Genomic DNA, 19022 nt, shown 5'->3' with positions numbered 1-19022 from the left:
AGTATATCTCCAGTTTCGAGGATCATCGGTGTGTGTTTCTGTTGTGTTGTCATTGGAATAACCTGTTTTCCAGGATCGCAAAACCCAAAGCTGATGATTATTTCAAATCCATCAATGTCAAGGCGGCACCAGACCAACGAGCCTTTTATTTTGGCAAATCAAGCAACACAGATATTTTTCTTGGAAGACACATTTGCATGTAGTGATGACTGGAGAGTATTGCAAAGGTTTGAGCAGAGGAATTCGTTTAATGAAGTTGCACAACAAGATGTTGCTTACACTGCTCCTGATGTACAAGGTAACACAGATGTTCCTAATATCTTTGAGAACCATCACGTCAATGACGCCGGCGAAAGATTGCCTGTCGTGCTGTGGACATACAAGAGTTGATCAAGAAGAAGCCAATGTTCGAGGACGTTGAGGACGAAGAAGAAGATGACACCATGGGGAATTACGATTCAGACTGATACACATGGCGAAGATGTTGACGATGCTGCCGCGGATGATGATTACTTTGCTTTTGTCATATTTGCCCGTTAGAAGATGTTTTTTATCTACTATGTGAAATTGTGTTTGCTATGACAACTGAAACCTGATGAACATGTTGTTTAGTATTTTGCTGTGAGAACATCACTTGTTATGTATGCTGATTTGTGTTTGGTGATTGTATGACAACTAAAACATGATGACATTGTTGTTTAGTTGTACTCATATTTGGCTGTGAAACTTGAATTTGATGACATAGTTTGCTATTGGACTGTTGGATTGTGCCAACCTTGACCGTTGGATTGACATTCAACGTCTGTCGCGTTTCTTCAGTCTCTTCTTCCTCGAGCCGCCAAAGCCAAACCAGCGCTGGTGGGACCGCCTGCTCCCGCCTCCCACGTCTGGTTGTGATCTGCCCCGGCTCCTGTTTGTTCCCGTCCGAGGCCTCACCATCGTCCTCCGCCTTGGTTCGCTCGCCGCGGTGCCGCCCTCCAGTGTTGTCAACATGGTCAACAACCGAGAGGAATAAGGAGATGACTATACATGGTGAGGATGACAGCAGGGACCCAGCAGCGAGCGCAGTAATTTTGTTTTTTAGGGACGGAGAAGGGTATCAACTGGGTTGTGCGGGACCTGTGGCCCGTCTAGCCCAGGCTTTTATTTCATATGTTTAGCACATGACCAGCCCAGTTTGTTTTTTTCCTTTCTGAAAATTGCTAGCCAGCTATTTTGTTTTTTTGTAGAATAACCAACGTAGGCCTACTTGCTTTTCAATGCCCTGCTGGGCCGGAAATCTTTTAAGACGAGGAGGGATGCATTTTACCCAGAAAATGGGCTATCAAGTAATAAGAAATGGGCTATAAGTAATAATAATTGGGCTGTAAAATGGAAAAATACAACAACAGACAATTAGTTCCAAAATACTATTTTCTTTTAGATTTTGATATTTTAAATTTCATTGTTTTTGTGCGGGTAAAATTTCATTGAATTTAAATTAAGGTATATTTAGATTTAAAATTAATTTGAATCTGGCTAGAAATTTCGGGCTGTATGCTGTTTGGGACAGATTTGGAGGCTGACTTGTGGGTCTACTAGGTTGATGTGTACTTTGGCTTTGTCAACTTAGTCCACAAATGATTCTAGCAGCAGTGACCGTTGGATGTTAATCCAACGGTCGTGCTGCTTCTTCAATATCTGATCTTCTTGCTCCAGCCGCCCAAAACAGCTCCGGTGGGACTGCTTGCTCCCGCCTCCCGTGGCCGGCTGTGCTGCCACACAGGCCGCACCGCCCCACCCTACTTCATTGCTGGCCAGGCCATTCCTCTACTCACCCACACCTTCTGTTATTTTCCGGTGACGGCAGCCGGACCAGTAAACCCTCGTACTCCCCATCGGGTGGGCAACCATTGCCGAGTCTTCCCCAGCTCCGTGTCGTTCCCTTCCTAGGCCTCGCCGTCGTCCACCGCCATGGTCAACGAACGACATCCATCGGCCGTGGACTGTACGCGCAAAATAATGATTCCTCCACCTAATAGCTGGGACCCACCGAAAGGGCCTCTGTATTTCGCGAAAAAAACGTTCCCCCCACTGACATGTTGGACCCACCAGCTATATCTTCGCACGCAAGGAAGTGCCTCCTTATTACGCACAAAAAAATGAATACCCCCTGCTAGCTGGGACCCACCATAGTGGGAGGATGACTTGTGGGCCAACAAAGTTGACGGGGCGGAGGGATTTGTCAACTTAGTCAATATGAACGATTCTAGCTCCAATGACCGCACGATGTCCATCCAACGGACGTAGTGCTTCTTCAACCTCTGGTCTTCTTGCTCTAGCCGCCCAAAGCAGCGCCGGTCGTGACGCATGCTCCTGCCTCCCGTGGTCGGTTGTGCTACCGCGGAGGCCTCACTGCCCCCTACTATTCACACCGCAGCCGAACCAGTGAACCCTCGTACTCCTCTCCGCGCGGGCTTCCACTGCTGCGTCTTCCCCGGCTCCGCGTCGTCCCATTCCTAGGCCTCGCCGTCGTCCACCACCGTGGTGCTCTCCGCGCGGCGTGGTCAACGTGGTCAAGGAACGACTTCCATCGGAAGAGTACTGTACGTGGAGAGGCTGACAGCTGGGTCCACGGCCACAGCCCAGTTTTTTTGTGATTTGCCAAGTAAGTCGCTTTGTCAGGCCTGTTGGGCTGCAAATATTTCAAGACGAGGAGAGCTTTCATTCGGCTGGCCAAGAAAATGGCCCATCAGTAATGAGAAATGGGTTGTACATTTTTAAAACACATCAAACCGGCAATTGGTTTCAAAAATCTTCTTTTTTCATTTCAAGATTTTAAATTACATTAATTTTTATGCATGGAGAATATGTTGGATTTTATATTAATATACATTTATTTTTAAAATCAGTTTGAATGTGAGTCGAAATTTCGGGATTAAAAATAGTTTGGACCGCACCGAAATATGCAAAATTTCGTATAATTTTTTAACCGTGGCCACAATTTGGGTTGTAATGCTAACAAAAAGAATATGGGCTCCAAACAAACCTTAAGAATTAGCAAATGGGCTGAAAATTATTAGAAATGATAGAAGATGGGCTGTATGATGTTTTCCACAGATTTGAGGCTTTCCTAGAAAAGGTTGACGCACAAGCAGTGACTGTTGGATGTCCATCCAATGGCCGTCGTGCTTCTTCAATCTCTGGTCTTCCTGCTCCAGCCGCTCAAACAAGCGCCGGCGGGACTGCCTGCTCCCTCCTCCCCGCGGCCAGCTGTGCTTCCGCGCAGGCCTCACCGCCCCACCGTACTCCCATCGCTGGCCTAGCCATCCCTATACTCACCCACACCTGTTGTTATTCTCCAGCGACGGCAGACGAACCAGTAAACCCTCGTACAGTCATACTCCCCTCAGTGTGGGAAACATCTGCCAAGTCTTCCCTGCCTCCGTGTCATTCCCTTCCTAGGCCTCGCCGTCGTCCACCGCCCTGGTGCTCTTGGCGCGGCCTGGTCAACGTGGTCAACGACCGACATGCATCTGAAGTGGACTGTACGTGGAGAGGCCGACAGCTGGGTCCATGGCCGCACGCAAGGAAATGCCTCCTTATTACGCACAAAATAATGATTCCTCCACCTGACATCAGGGACCCACCCAAAGGGCCTCTGTATTTTGCGAAAAAAATGTTACCGCCGCTGACAGCTCGGACCCACCAGCTATATATTCGCACGCAAGGAAGTGCCTCCTTATTACGCACAAAAAAATGAATACTCCCCCTGTTAGCTGGGACCCAGTATAGTGGCAGGCTGACCTGTGGGCCTACAAAGTTGACGGGGATGGAGGGCTTTGTCAACTTAGTCAATATGCACGATTCTAGCTCCAGTGACCGTACGATGTCCATCCAACGGCCGTAGTGCTTCTTCAACCTCTGGTCTTCTTGCTCCGGCCGCCCAAACCAGCGCCGGTCGTGCCTCGTGCTCCTACCTCCCGTGGCCGGCTGCGATGCGGCGGAGGCCTCACCGCCCCCTACTACTCCCACCGCTGTCCAGGCCATCCCTCTACTCACCCACACCCCATGTTACTCTGCAGCGACGGCAGCCTCACACCACATCGAACCAGTGCCCTCGTACTCCTCTATGCGTGGGCATCCACTGCCGCGTCTTCCCTGGATCCGTGTCGTTCCCTTCCTAGGCCTCACCGTCGTCCACCGCCCTGGTGCTCTCGGCGCGGCCTGGTCAACATGGTCAAGGAACAGCTTCCATCAGACGTGGACTGGACGTGGAGAGGCTGACAGCTGGGTCCACGGCCGCAGCAAGGAAGTGCCTCCTTATTACGTGCAAAATAATTATTCCTCCACATGACAGCGGGGACCCACCGGACGGGCCATCGTATTTCGCCCCCCTGACTACTGGGACCCACCAGCTACATCTTCGCACGCAAGCAAGTGCCTGACAGTCGGGACCCACCTGGTCGAAGCGTACATAGCATTGTCATTCTGGTCGCGAACGTGTACGCACATATATACTGGTGGATGTAGAGGCGCGCACGTGTCGTAGTAGAGGCGGCCAGGGTGCAAGAAAGAAAATACGGCCACGTATGTGTACATACGAGCGGGGTCTCGAACGCCTACTCGCGCATACGTACGGCGAGGGCTCGTTGACATGGCTGGGTCGGAACGGAGAAACAACGTCGTCGTCATGTACATGGGGAGGCAATGGAATGCGTCGTGTTCATGGGGAGGCAACGGAATGCATCATGTTCATGGGGAGGCAACATAATGCGTCGTGTTCATCGGGAGGCAACGGAACGCATGGGAGCCAACCGGCTAGGTCGGAATGGAATGCATGGTCGTGTTCATCGGGAGGGCTTGGACGGAACAGGCGATGGAAACGAGACCTGGCGTACCGCACAACGGAGGAAACGGACCTCCTACGTTCGGAACGGGGTCCTGTTGATCGGGAGGGGTCTGGCGTACCGCAAAACGGAGGAAACAGACCTCCTACGGTCGAAACAGGGGTCCTGTTCATCGGGAGGGGTGTGGCGTACCGCAAAACGGACGAAACGGACCTCCTACGGTCGAAACGGAGGTCCTGTTCATCGGGAGGGGTGTGGCGTACCGCAAAACGGGACTCCACGGGATATTGTTCATCTCCACTGTCGACCCCCTCCAGCCTCCACGAGCTACTGTTCATCCACCGTCGACCTCCTCCAGCCTCCACATGCGACTGTTCATCCACGGGCTCCTGTTCATCCAGCCTCCACCGTGCGCTACTCCACCGGCTACTATTCAACCAGCCCTCTCCACGGGCTCCTATTCAACCACCCCTCCACGGGCTACTGTTCATCCTACCCTCCACCATCTACTGTTCATCTTGCCCTCCACGGGGTGGTCCTGTTCATCCAGCCCTCCACGGGGTCCTGTTCGTCCAGCCCCAACTGGCTCGATCGATCGGGGTCCTATTCATCCAAAGGCAACACCACGGGGTCCTGTTCATCCACCCCCATCGGGAACTGTTCATCCAACCCCCCCCCCCCACCCCGCAACGCTCACTGTTCATCTAGAGGCAGCATCGATCGGCTTCAGTTAGCAGCATTAGCGAAGGAATCGCTCTATCGGGTTCAGTTAACAGCCATCGATCGATCGCTCGGGTTCAGTAACGCGTAGCCTGCAGTGCAATCGCTCGGGTTCAGTTAGAGCCCTACGCCTCGCTCGGGTTCAGTTAGAGCCAATGCCTCGCACACACGCGCGTACGTCTACGAGAGAAACGTGCATCGCTCTGCCCCCGACCTCCCACCGTAACCGGGAACTCCATGAAATTTTCCTCGCCCTCACTTCTACCACGGTTTTTTCCGTCATGGACGGCCCAAAGAATGTCATGCAGCTGCGTCTCCGGCCCGCCTAGGACGAAAAGCCCATTTTCTTTCATGATTTTTTGTCATAGAAGTAGGAGCCCACCACATCTATGATGATACCGGGTTTTGTCACAATTATCGTCATAGAAGTGTCATATGTATGACAGAAAAAATTCCGTTCGGCCCAAAATGTCATGGATGTGTCTTTTTTTGTAGTGAGAGCACCTTTATAATCATCCAGTTACGTTGTGACATTTGGTAGCACACAAAGTGTTCTTCCGGTATTCGGGAGTTGCATGATCTCATAGTCATAGGAACATGTATAGTTATGGAGAAAGCAATAGCAACAAACTAAACAATCATCGTGCTAAGATAATGGATGGGTCAAGTCAATCACATCATTCTCTAATGGTGTGATCCCATTAATCAAATGACAACTCATGTCTATGGTTAGGAAACATAACCATCATTGATTCAATGAGCTATTCAAGTACAGGCGAACTAGTGACACTCTGTTTGTCTATATATTCACACATGTACTAAGTTTCTGGTTAATACAATTCTAGCATGAATAATAAACATTTATCATGATATAAGGACATATAAATAACAACTTTATTATTGCCTCTAGGGCATATTTCCTTCACCTTACTTTACACACCTTTTGAGAGGGACACACACGAATCATGATTTATTAGAATACTCTATGTGCTTCACTTATAACTTTTGAGCTAGGCAATTTTGCTCTAGTACTTCACTTATATCTTTTTAGAGCACGGTGGTGGTTTTATTTTATAGAAATTGTTGAACTCCCGTGTCTCACTTATATTATTTCGAGAGTCTTTTTAAACAACATGGTAATTTTCTTTGGTTATGAATTTAGTCCTAATATGATAGGCATCCAAGAGGGACATAATAAAAAACTTTCATATGAAGTGCCTTAATACTAGGAGAAGTTTGATTCCTTATGATTGTTTTGAGATATAAAGATGGTGATATTAGAGTCATGCTACTGATTAATTGTGGATTGTAGAAATACTTGTGTTAAAGTTTGTGATTCCCATAGCATGCACGTATGGTGAACCGTTATGCGATGAAGTCTGAACATGATTTATTTATTGATTGTCTTCCTTATGAGTAGCGATCGGCGACGAGTGATGGTCTTTTCCTACCAATCTATCCCCCTAGGAGCATGCATGTAGTACTTTGTTTTGATGACTAATAAATTTTTGCAATAAGTATGTGAGTTCTTATGACTAATGTTGAGTCCATGGATTATACGCACTCTCACCCTTCCACCATTGTTATCTTCTCTAGTACCGCGCAACTTTCACCAGTGCATTAAAACCACCATATACCTTCCTCAAAACAGCCACCATACCTACCTATTATGGCATTTCCATAGCCATTCCGAGATATATTGCCACACAACTTCCATCGTTCCATTTATTATGACACACTTCATCATTGTCATATTGCTTTGCATGATCATGTAGTTGACATCGTTTTGTGGCAAAGCCATTGTTCATCATTTTTTATACATGTCACTCTTGAGTCAGTGCACATCCCGGTACACCGCCGGAGGCATTCATATAGAGTCATATTTTGTTCTATAATCGAGTTGTAATTCTTGATTTTTAAGTAAATAAAAGTGTGATGAGCACCATTATTAGAGCATTGTCCCATGTGAGGAAAGGATGATGGAAGCTATGATTCCCTCACAAGTTGGGATAAGTCTCCGGACTTTACAAAAAATAAAAGAAGCCAAAGAAGCCCACACAAAAAATGAGAGAAAAGAGAGAAGGGGCAATGTTACTATCCTTTATCCACACTTGTGATTCAAAGTAGCACCATGATCTTCAAGATAGAGAGTCTTCTATATTTTCACTTTCATATACTAGTGGGAATTTATAATTATAGAACTTGGCTTGTATATTCCAATGAAGGGCTTCCTCAAATTGCCCTAGGTATTTGTGAGCAAGCAAGTTGGATGCACACCCACTTAGTTTTTTTGAGCTTTCATAAACTTATAGCTCTAGTGAATCCGTTGCATGGCAATACCTACTCACTCACATTGATATCTATTGATGGGTGAGGGAGTCCTGGATTAGGGGGTCTCCGGACAGCTGGACTATATACTTTGGCCGGACTGTTGGACTATGAAGATACAAGATTGAAGACTTCATCTCGTGTCCGGATGGGACTTTCCTTGGCGTGGAAGGCAAGTTTGGCAATACGGATATGTAGATCTCCTCCCTTGTAACCGACTCTGTGTAACCCTAGCCCCCTCTGGTGTCTATATAAACCGGAGGGTTTAGTCCGTAGGACAACATACAATCATACCATAGGCTAGCTTCTAGGGTTCAGCCTCTACGATCTCGTGGTAGATCAACTCTTGTAATACTCATATCATCAATATCAATCAAGCAGGACGTAGGGTATTACCTCCATCAAGAGGGCCCGAACCTGGGTAAACATCGTGTCCCTTGCCTCCTGTTACCATCCGCCTTAGACGCACAGTTCGGGACCCCCTACCCGAGATCCGCCGGTTTTGACACCGACATTGGTGCTTTCATTGAGAGTTCCACTGTGCCGTCACCATAAGGCTCGATGGCCCCTTCGATCATCGGTAACGATGCGGTCCAGGGTGAGGTTTTCCTCCCCGGACAGATCTTCGTATTCGGCGGCTTCGCACTGCGGGCCAATTCGCTTGGCCATCTGGAGCAGATCGAGAGCTATGCCCCTGGCCACCAGGTCAGGTTCAGAAACTTAAACTACACTGACGACATCCGCGGAGACTTGATCTTCGACGGATTCGAGCCCATGTCAGGTGCGCCACACAATCACGACAGGCATGACGTAACTCTGCCATCGGACAGTGTTCGGGAGATCGCATCTGCAAATACTACGGCCTTCAATCCAGAGCAAATTGCGCCATCCGAGGACGGAGGGATAGACCTCGACATGGAGGCCGCACTCTCAGTGGTGATGGAGCCGGATACTGACTTCACACCTTACGAGAGCCGTGTTGCTGAACCACTGAACGTCTCCGGCCACGAACTCCGAGCCGCCTGCATCCGTGCCTATGGAATCCGATTGGGCGCCGATCATGGAGTTCACCTCCGCGGATATCTTTCAGCACTCGCCTTTCGGCAATGTGCTAGATTCATTAAAGTCTTCCTTGTCAGGAGAACCCCAGCCGAACTATGTCTGGCTAGAATGGGATGCAGACGAAGAAGAAATTCGCTGCCCACCCACCACCCACTTAGTAGCTAGTGTCGACTATTTAACCGACATGCTCGATCTCGACTCCGCAAACATCAACGGCATGGACGACGATGTAGGAGAGGAACAGGAACTAGTGCCCACAAGGCACTGGACAACCACTTCATCACATGACATATATATGGTGGATACACCTAAAGAAAACAATGACGAGGAATGGGAGGAGACAGCGGAGGATGACCCCTCCAAGAAGCAAACAAAGCGTCGGCGTAGGCACCGCTCCAAATCCCGCCTTGGCAAAAACAACGATTACAGCGCAAGAGAAATAACACTCCAGTCGACTCCAGAGGAAACGACGACCACATTGCCCCGGCGGCAGAGCACGATGAAGCTGCAAACGGCGAACATAGTACAGATCCGACGTCTGAACACGGCGATGCCGAGGATAAACCTCATCAAACCCCCTCTGGGGAGGAAAATAGTCTGGACGAAGATGCACACATCATCCCGGAAACGAACTTGGAGCAAGAGAACCTCCGCAGAAGGCTTATTGCCACGGCGAGGAGTCTGAAGAAGCAGAAGCAAAGGCTTAAGGCCGAACAGAATATGCTCAACAGCAGGTGGAACAAAGTGCTCGACAACGAAGAAAAGTATGGTGGAGGTTACCACACAAAGAGCTATCCAAAGCGTAAGCTATTACCCGAATTCAACGATGACGCCTTAGAGCCCATACGGCCGAAAAATAAAACGGCCAACCGGCCGGATCAACCACCGTGTGACCGCGATAGAGCGGCTAACAAGGCCGCACATAAGTCAACACACGATCTACGTGAGGACTTGCGCCAAAAATCCAGTATGACCAGATCCATCTATGGATCCAGGAAGCGCGCTCCGGCACAAAATCAAAATTGAATACTACAACCGTCTGAACGCCATGATACATCCAAATACAGGGGTGCCGCACACCCCCTATGTTTCATCGATGAGGTGCTGGATCACAAATTCCTAGAAGGATTCAAACTAGTGAACATAGAGGCGTACGACGGGACCACAAACCCTGGGGTCTGGATTGAGGACTTTATCCTCCATATCCATATGGCTCGTGGAGACGATCTCCATGCCATCAAGTACTTGCCCCTCAAGCTTAAAGGACCTGCTCGGCACTGGCTGAAAAGCCTCCTCGAAAATTCAATTGGAAGTTGGGAGGAGCTCGAGGACGCTTTTCGCGCTAATTTTCAAGGGACCTATGTCTGACCTCCGGATGTAGATGATTTAAGTCATATAATTCAACAGCCTGGAGAGTCAGCCCGAAAGCTTTGGAACAGGTTTCTCACTAAGAAGAACCAAATCGTCGACTGTCCGGACGCCGAAGCCTTAGCAGCTTTCAAGCACAGTGTCCGAGACGAATGGCTCGCCAGACACCTCGGCCAAGAAAAACCAAGAACAATGGCAGCCCTGACAAGCCTCATGACCCGCTTTTGCGCAGGCGAAGATAGCTGGTTAGCCCGCAGTAGCAGCAGCGACCCAAGCACATTTGAAGTCAGGGATGGCAATGGAAAACCACGACGCGGTAAAAACAAGTGTCGAAATAAAGAAGATAGCCCAGATAATACGGCAGTCAATGCCGGATTCAGGGGCTCTCGACCAGGTCAGCGGAAAAAGCCTTTCAAAGGCAGCAGAGATGGACCGTCTAGCCTAAACAAGATTCTTGACAAACTATGTCAGATTCATGGCACCCCCGACAAACCTGCAAATCACACCCACAGAGAATGCTGGGTCTTCAAGCAGGCCGGTAAGCTAAACGCCGAACACAAGGGGGGGAGACACCAAGCGAAGACGAGGACAAACCTCGCTAGCAAAGCACTAGAGGACAGAAAAAATTCCCACTAGAGGTTAAAACAGTAAACATGATCCATGTGACGAAGAGGAGAAGCACACATGCACTCCGAGACATACGCGCCATAGAGCCCGTCACCCCTAAGTTCAACCCCTGGTTGGCCTGCCCGATCACTTTTGATTGCGGGGATCACCCGACAAACATCCGGCATGAAGGACTGGCTGCCTTGGTGTTAGACCCAATAATAAACGGATACCACCTAACACGAGTCCTTATGGACGGCGGCAATTGTCTAAATCTGATATATCAGGACACAGTCCGCAAAATGGGGATAGACCCGACAAAAATAAGCCACAGTAATACTACCTTCAAGGGAGTAATATCAGGCCCAGAGGCCCGCTGTACGGGTTCTCTATTACTAGAGGTTGTATTCGGTTCTCCCGACAACTTCCGAAGCAAAAAATTAACTTTCTACATCGCTCCATTCCGAAGTGGCTATCAAGCACTACTCGGAAGAGCGGCTTTCGCTCATTTTAATGCAGTACCGCATTACGCTTCTCTCAAGCTTAATATGCCCGGTCCACGCGGCGCCATCACAGTTAGTGGAAATATTGAGCGTTCTCTACGCGTGGAAGAATGTGCGGCAGCATTAACAGCCGAGCACTAGACGGCCTCATCAACGAGAATAAATGACAGGTCGTCAAGACCACGGACACGGTTAGACGAGTCCGGCGCATCACTACATATACATGAGATTGGTTAGATGGTTAAATGCTCATCGATGGTACCAGGGCTTCATGCGTGTAATCAGGGCTAGTTCGGCTCAACTTGACTTACCTTGAATTTCAATGGTTTATTGATAATAACCAATTTTCTGGCACGGCAACTTTCACCTAAGTTCTTCTTTTTTACAAATGACAATCGTGCTATACCCGTCCAGGACACGGCACAACGGAGACACAAGCGCAGACGTGCAACAGGGACCCGCTCAAAGGTTTATTTTCAGATTAAGACCCTGCGTAAACCTTTTTTTACTGTCTTTTGTTCTTCACATCCTCCGGATACTCAATACAACCGAGAAGGATGCTGACACTATTGGCATGTGGCCACGTCAGGATATCGCACGTACCTGGACACTCGGGGTTTATTATTAAGGGCATCGTTTAGCCCGTCATATATTATAAAGACCGAATACCTTAGGGAGTGTTCGACATCGCGAGTTTGGCCTTATATGCATCAGCTCCGAATCATGTCTTTGGTCAAATGTTGGGTTTGCCCGGCTCCCGTGTTTTGCTAACTTACGTTCCGCTCTATCGGCTAAGGCGGCACCGGGAGAACTACTGCGATTGTGCCCTGGTTCATCCGGATGAGAACCTCAGTAGAGAAAGCCGAAAACTGACTGTCATGATAAAGCACGAGACTGGTCAACCACTCGATGACTTAGCAGAATCTTCGGGATTCCTCCACATTAACGAAGGGCCGTTTCTCGGTCATGTATGTACGCGCCCCGTATTCGGACGAGCGCGGAAGTACCAGGGGCTATATAGTAGTCCCACCGTCAAACTCCTATGGCTAAGTGAAAGTGTTAAAGCAATATAGTCTGATTGCCTCGTTCGCTGCGCTACCACCTCCTTCATGGACCAAGATGTTGGATCAAGTGTGAATACACGTTTTTTGCGAACACCACCGCATTATATGCATGGGGGCTGAAGCCGACAACTACAATCTTTCAGGTTATATACATATATACATAAACGGCCGCACAGGAGCCATCATAATACTTTCAGGAAAAAGTATAAACACAGCCTTCATAATTCAATAAAATATTGTTTTTACAATAGGAATACATGTCACTAGAACATAATATTCTTCGAGCATTGTGCCTCGATCGAACGAGCGCCTTCAAGGACCTCTTCAAAATAGTGCTCGACAGCTACTCGGCCCACGGCCGAACCCTGTGTTGCAATAGTGGTGGCCTCCATCTCTGCCCAGTATGTCTTGACATGGGCAAGTGCCATCCGCGCACCATCTATGCACGTCGACCTCTTCATAGCGTCGATATGCGGCACAACACCAAGGAATTGCTGCACTAAATTAAAGTAACTATTCGGCCTTGGCCCTTTTGGCCACAGATGATCCACAACAGACCTCATGGCAAGTCCGGACAACCTATGGAGCTCAGCCCACTCGGTCATTCGCTCATTCAACAGCAGCGGACACACTGTAGCATGGAACTGTGACCAGAACAGCTTTTCCACTTCACGATCTTTTTGATCCTTCAAGAACTCGGCCGCATCAGCAGCACTTGCTGCCAAATCCATGTATGCATCTGCAGAACTCCATAGTTGATCAAGAGGATCATACTTTGGATCTTCGAACTTAGTCCGCAACAAAAAGGGCTTCCCAGCCACGATATCTGCAGCTTGACGTAGCTCCTCCTTCGTCACTCTGATTTTGGAGCGGGCTTCCTTGGCTGCTACCATGGCCTTCGCCAGGTCCATCGCCTTCGCTCAGCTTTCTTTTTCAAGAAGCTGGTAACAGTCAGCGGCATCTTTCAACTCCACGGCCATCTTGGCTATTCTTTCCTTGCTCTGGCAATGCGCGGCATGTTCGGCCCTCAGCTCTTTGACCACCTTTAGTGTGGCCGCATCGCTATTCCTTGCTTGTTCCTTGGCTCGAGCAAGTTCCGCCCGAAGGGTCTCCATGGTGGCAGCTCCATCTGCAGTCACAACATATTAAAGATACTTGCATCATGCTCCTCTTACTATCTGTTTATCACTGGAGAAATCACTTACCCTGTGCCTTGTCAAGCCGCTTGTTGACAAGCACGATGTCGACATCGGCCGCATCAAGCTGCCACTTTAACTCGGCAAACTCATCAGTCCGGCTAGCCACCGGACCTTCAGCCACCTGCACATAAAGGCGGTCTGGTTATTACCTGGGAATATGATCCTCTGTTTGCCGCCGTTTTCGACGGCAACCAGAGTCTCAGGGGCTACTATCTGCATAGGGCACACCTAACGTGTGCGGTACTGTCAAAAACATACACTATTTCACGTACCTCAAAGCCTTTCAGCAGACTCATAAAAGCTTCATGCAACCCGCTTTCGGCGGATGAAATCCTTTCAATCACCGTACCCATTAGTGTACGATGCGCTTCTGAGATGGCCACTTGCTCCAAAACATCCTTCAGTGCGTCCGACCGCACACTGTACGGTTCCAGACTCTTTCTTTTGCTCTCTTTAGGAGCTGAATACTGAGGACTTCAGGTGGCCAAAGGATTATCCTCTGGCCTTGGCGGATCAGGAGAAACCCTCCGTGACGACACTTTAGGGTTGCCCGCCTCATGAGGCGGGGTGGTAGGGGGAGGTGTTTCGCTCTCCATCATCTCCGGAAGAAGATCCCCTGAAGCTGAACTCTGTCGAGAAGGGCTACAATCTGAACTGCAAGATATATGCTTTGGTTATTATCTTCAGAAGTAATGTAAGATATTTTTACTATTAAGTACATTTTCACTTACAGCTCGGTAGAGGGCTGGTCCCCTTGCGGACATTGTGCGGCAAGGATACCCTCCGAGGCTGGACCCTCTGGCGAAGATTTCTTCCCCCGTTTGGAAACCTTTGTTTCCGGGTCTTTAGTGGTGGTCCTCTTCCTTCCTTGGGGAGAGGGGATTTCAGATTCTTCTCCCTGGTTGTCCTCCTTCGCGGAGGCGCTAATTCCCCCGGTTTGGATGCATGATGTGTGAGGCCTGCTTTCAGCCTCTTTATTCCCCCCTTCATCTTCCCCTGAAGGCGCCTGACAAGGCGCCGGCTCAAGCATTCTATCTAGTACTGGATTGGCCAAACCTTCGGGAAGGGGGGCCGAACACCTGATCATCTTCGCCTTTGTTATCCAGTCCTAGTCAAAGAGTGACTTTTCATAATGATGTTACGATAAATAGAAAGACATCGTGTTTAGCCATGGGATTAGTTACTAGGGTATCAGGGCGATTAAAGCTCAGACCCGCATCCTCGGTGGTGTCCGGACACTCTATTTGGCGTCCGAAGAACAATTTGTACATCTCTTCGAGTGTCATGCCGAGGAAGTGTTGAATAGTTCGCGGTTCTTCCGGGTTGAATTCCCACATACGGAGGGGTCGACGTTTGCAAGGCTGGACTCGACGAACTAGCATGACTTGCATTACCTTGACCAGGCTGACATGTCTCTCAAGGAGATCTCGGATGCGACTCTACAGTGTCGGCACATCATTTACTAGCCCCCAGTTCAGCCCCTTGCTGATCCATGACATCAGTTGTGGTGGGGGGACCGAGCGAAAGGCAGGGGCGGCTACCCACTTGGCACTTCGGGGAGCTGTGATATAAAACCACTCCCGCTGCCATAAACTGGACACCTTTGGGAAGGAACCCTCTGGCCAAGGAGCATCAGCGCTTTTGCTTATTACGGCACCTCCGCACTCTGCATGCCGCCCCTCGATCATCTTTGGCTTCACGTTGAAAGTCTTGAGCCATAGGCCAAAGTGTGGGGTAATGCGAAGGAAGGCCTCACACACGATGATGAACGACGAGATGTGAAGGAGGGAATCCGGGGCCATATCATGGAAATCTAGTCCATAATAGAACATGAGCCCCCTAACAAAGGGATCCAGAGCGAGGCCTAGCCCTCGGAGGAAGTGAGAGATGAACACAACACTCTCATTGGGTTCGGGAGTGGGGATGACCTGCCCTCGGGCAGGCAGACTGTGCGAGATTTCGACGGTCAGATACCTGGCCTCTTTCAGCTTCTTGATGTCTTCCTCTGTGACAGAAGAAGGCATCCACCGACCTTGGAGGTTGGATCCGGACATGGTTGAAGGTCCGAAGCGCCTGACCTGAGCCTTGGGTGTTGGAACTCGAGGCGAGGGAAGAATTCGATTGAGCACGAGAGGGAAAAAAGGACAGGCCTTGGCCTCTTTATAAAGAGGATGAATATCAAGCGTCCTCCTCGTGGCCGTTTGGGACTTGCCTAAAATCAAGGAGTCATACTAACATGCACGATTGGGTTACCCACATCCGTATTGATGAGAATCCCGTAATAAGGGGGACATGATCTCTGCTTTGACAAGACGTGTCAAGAAAACCGCCTCGCGATATGTGCGGTGCTGGTTGAGAAAAACGGTTCGAATAATGACCGGGCCATGACATGATGCATGCTGTCAAAACGTGTCAGCAGATTAGATTTGTGGAAATATTATTCTCTCTATAGTGGTATGTGGAACTTGTTTTGCAAAGCCGGACACTATCCTTGTGTTCAAAATCTTCCATGGAGTATTCGAAGGAGGAGCCCGCCTTGCAATACCGAAGACGAAACTGCGCGCCGGACTCATCATCATTAAAGCCTGGTTCATGGGCTACTGAGGGAGTCCTGGATTAGAGGGTCTCCGGACAGCCGGACTATATACTTTGGTCGGACTATTGGACTATGAAGATACAAGATTGAAGACTTCATCCCGTGTCCGGATGGGACTTTCCTTGGCGTGGAAGGCAAGCTTGGCAATATGGATATGTAGATCTCCTCCCTTGTAACCGACTCTGTGTAACCCTAGCCACCTCCGGTGTCTATATAAACCGGAGGGTTAGTCCGTAGGACAACATACAATCATACCATAGGCTAGCTTCTAGGGTTCAGCCTCTACGATCTCGTAGTAGATCAACTCTTGTAATACTTATATCATCAATATCAATCAAGCAGGACGTAGGGTATTACCTCCATCAAGAGGGCCCGAACCTGGGTAAACATCGTGTCCCCTGCCTCCTGTTACCATCCGCCTTAGATGCATAGTTCGGGACCCCCTACCTGATATCCACCGGTTTTGACACCAATAATGGGCATCTCCTGTGATAGCCTAGCTTATTAGGGATGATAGACTACTCATATCAATAAGGAATTCCTTCTTTTCTGGGAGCACATTCGAATAGAACTCCAAAGTTAAGCGTGCTCAGCTTGCAGTAGTTTCAGGATGGGTGACCGACCGGGAAGTTGCTCCCGGGTGCGCACGAGTGAAGAAAAAGTGTGTAGAAAAGACTAGTATTGATCTGTGGGGCAGTCTAGATCCCGCCAGGAGTAACGACCATCGGCGGGTGTGTCCGGGGCATTACAAGTTGGTATTAGAGCCGACCATCGCGGTTACATGGATGTTTGCAGACAGGTGCGCGATCATGTTGTGCATGACGTTTGTGACCCGTCGTGGCACACGGCATGGCACATGTGCCGGACTAGAAGCACGGACGTATGTGCCAAGAGGGAATGTTCCTGTGACCCGACGAGGACGTCGGTTCCTGTGAGTGGGGGTGTATGTGATTGCTTGGCTTATTAGGGATGATAGACTACTCATATCAATAAGGAATTCCTTCTTTTCCGGGAGCCCATTCGGATAGAACTCCAAAGTTAAGCGTGCTCGGCTTGGAGTAGTTTCAGGATGGGTGACCGTCTGGGAAGTTGCTCCCAGGTGCGCACGAGTGAGGACAAAGTGCACAGAAAAGACTAGTATTGATCTATGGGGCCAGTCTAGATCCCGCCAGGAGTAACGACCACCGGCGGGTGTGTCTGGGGCGTTACATCTCCGTAGCCCGTTGATACGCCTAGTTGATGTGAGACTATCTCCTTCTTTTTTGTCTTCTTCACAACCACCATATTCTATACCACCTAGTTGATGTGCTATGTCCATGGCTCACGCTCATGTATTGTGTGAAAGTTGAAAAGGTTTGAGAACACCAAAAGTATGAAAAAATTGCTTGGTTTGTCATCGAGGTTGTGTATGATTTGAGTATTTTGTGTGATGAAGATGGAGCATAGCTAGACTATATGATTTTGTAGGGATAGCTTTCTTTGTCCATGTTGTTTTGAGAAGACATAATTGCCTTGTTAGTACGCTTGAAGTATTATTGTTCTTATGGATCTGAACATTCGTGCCACAATAAAGAAAATTACATATATGAATATGTTAGGTAGCATTCCACATCAAAAATTTTGTTTTTATCATTTACCTACTCGAGGACGAGCATGAATTAAGCTTGGGGATGCTTGATACGTCTCCAACGTATCTATGATGTTTGACTGTTCCATGCTATAATATTATTATTTTCGATGTTTTATATGCATTAATATGCTATTTTATATTATTTTTGGAACTAACCTATTAACCTAGAGCCTAGTGCCAGTTTCTGTTTTTCCTTGTTTTTTAGCTTTGCAGAAAAGGAATATCAAACAGAGTCCAGCGGAATAAAACTTTCGCGATGATTTTTCTTGGACCAGAAGACACCCAGGAGACTTGGAGTTCAAGTCAGAAGAGCCACGAGGCAGCGACAAGGGGGGAGGGTGCGCCCTAGGGGGCCCCCTACCTTGTGGGCCCCTCGTGACTCCCCTGACCTAATTCTTCCTCCTATATATTGACATATATTCCTGAACTTCCAGAAGCATCCACGAAAACACTTTTCCACCGCCGCAACCTTCTGTTTCCATGAGATTCCATCCTGGGGCCTTTTCCAGCATCCTGCCAGAGGGGGATTCGATCACGGAGGGCATCTACATCAACTCTATTGCCCTTTCAATGAAGCGTGAGTAGTTTACCTCAGACCTACGGGTCCATAGCTAGTAGCTAGATGGCTTCTTCTCTCTCTTTGATTCTGAATACCATGTTCTCCTTGATGTTCTTGGCGATCTATCTAATGTAATCTTCTTTTGTGGTGTGTTTGTCGAGATCCGGTGAATTGTGTATTTTTGATGATATTATTTATGAATATTATTTGAATCTTCTCTGAATTCTTATATGCATGATTTGATATCTTTGTAATTCTCTTCGAACTAGCGGTTTAGTTTGGACAACTAGATTGATTTTTCTTGCAATGGGAGAAGTGCTTAGCTTTGGGTTCAATCTTGCGGTATCCTCACCCACTGACAAAGTAGGGGTGGCGAGGCACATATTGTATTGTTGCCATCAAGGATAAAAGATGGGGTTTACATCATATTGCTTGAGTTTATTCCTCTACATCATGTCATCTTACTTAAGGCGTTACTTTGTTCTTCATGAACTTAATTCTCTAGATGCAGGCAGGAGTCGGTCGATGTGTGGAGTAATAGTAGTAGATGCAGGCACG

Source organism: Triticum aestivum, chromosome 1A, assembly GCF_018294505.1.
Source record: "Triticum aestivum cultivar Chinese Spring chromosome 1A, IWGSC CS RefSeq v2.1, whole genome shotgun sequence".
In the NCBI taxonomy this organism is placed as follows: Eukaryota; Viridiplantae; Streptophyta; class Magnoliopsida; order Poales; family Poaceae; genus Triticum; species Triticum aestivum.
The sequence above is the reverse complement of the archived record's forward strand: the minus strand, read 5'-3'. Positions refer to the sequence as shown.